Source organism: Canis aureus, chromosome 3 (genome assembly GCF_053574225.1).
Source record: "Canis aureus isolate CA01 chromosome 3, VMU_Caureus_v.1.0, whole genome shotgun sequence".
Lineage (NCBI taxonomy): Eukaryota > Metazoa > Chordata > Mammalia > Carnivora > Canidae > Canis > Canis aureus.
The window spans coordinates 77,426,668-77,428,056 of NC_135613.1; the positions used below are offsets into that span (position 1 = coordinate 77,426,668).

General features: G+C 41.3%; 1 pseudogene; it reads left to right on the top strand.

Moving 5' to 3' along the window:
* The first annotated feature begins 281 nt into the window (after window positions 1-281).
* On the top strand, window positions 282-1,180 carry LOC144305633 (large ribosomal subunit protein eL6 pseudogene; annotated as a pseudogene).
* Window positions 1,181-1,389: the final 209 nt, after the last annotated feature.

The following is a 1,389-nucleotide window of genomic DNA, read 5'->3' on the forward strand; positions in this document are numbered from 1 at the left end:
ATTTATTAAAAAACAATAATTAGGTTAAATAGTTTTGAATGAGATCTTACAGAATGTCTGAGTTGGAAGGTATCTTCAAGATCATTTTTTATTCTTAGGAGCTTGAATCTCTCTTTAAAGAAACTCTGAAGAAGTCCCTTATGTAAAATAGGTGACATGGAGAGATGCTCTTGTTGGATGGGAGTTGGGTTGGGAGTGGGCTAAGGCATTGTGGTCACTCTTGAAATCCCTCAGCAGAACCTATAGAAGAATATGAAGTGGTCTCTTTTCCATCTTGCAAGATGGCAGGCAAAAAAGCCGAGAAGCCGGATACTAAGGAGAAGAAACCTTAAGTCAAGAAGGCTGATGCTGGTGGCAAGGCAAAGAAGGGTAACCTCAAGGTTAAAATGCCAAAGAAGGGGAAGCTCCACTGCAGCCGAAACCCTGTCCTAGTAAGAGGAATTGTAGATATCCCCAATCAGCTCTGTATTCCAGAAAAGCCATGTACAAGAGGAAGTATTTGGCAGCTAAATCCAGGGTTGAAAAGAAAAAGAAGGAGAAGGTTCTTGCTACTGTTACAAAACCAGTTGGTGGTGACAAGAATGGTGGTACCTGAGTGGTTAAACTTCGCAAAATGCCTAGCTATTACCTGTGCCTCAAAAGCTGTTGAGCCACGGCAAAAAAAAACTTTCAGTCAGCATGTGAGAAAGTTGCAAGCTAGCATCACTCCTGGGACCATTTTGATCATCCTCAGGTGCCACAGAGGCAAGAGGATAGTTTTCCTGAAGCAACTGAGCAGTGGCTTGCTACTTGTGACTGAACCTCTGGCTCTCAACTGAGTTCCTCTCTGAAGAACACACCAGAAATTTATCATTGCCACTTCCACCAAAATTGATATCAGCAGTGTGAAAATCCCCAAACATCTCACTGACGCTTATTTCAAGAAGAAGCAGCTGCGTAAACCCAGACAGCAGGAAGGGGAGATTTTTGACACAGAGAAGGAGAAATACAAGATTACAGAGCAGCGCAAGGTTGATCAGAAAGCTGTGGACTCACAAATTCTGCCAAAAATCAAAGCTGTTCTCAGCTTCAGGGCTACCTCTGCTCTGTGTTTTCTCTCATAAATGGAGTTTGCCCTCACAAATTGATGTTCTAAATTTCTTACAAAGAACCTAATTAAACAACTGATCCATTTCAAAAAAAAAAATGAATATGAAGTGGTTTTCAAAGATGTAAGCCCACGCTTTCTTTTTACAAATTAACAAACTAAGACCTAGAGAAGTTTCATGGGAGCACAATGTCAGACACCTAAGTCAATGGCATTACCAAAACTAGAACCTGAGACTTCTATTCATAGATTAGGCTCCGTTGGCTCACTCTTGTCAAGTCTGAACTAATCACTTAACCTGC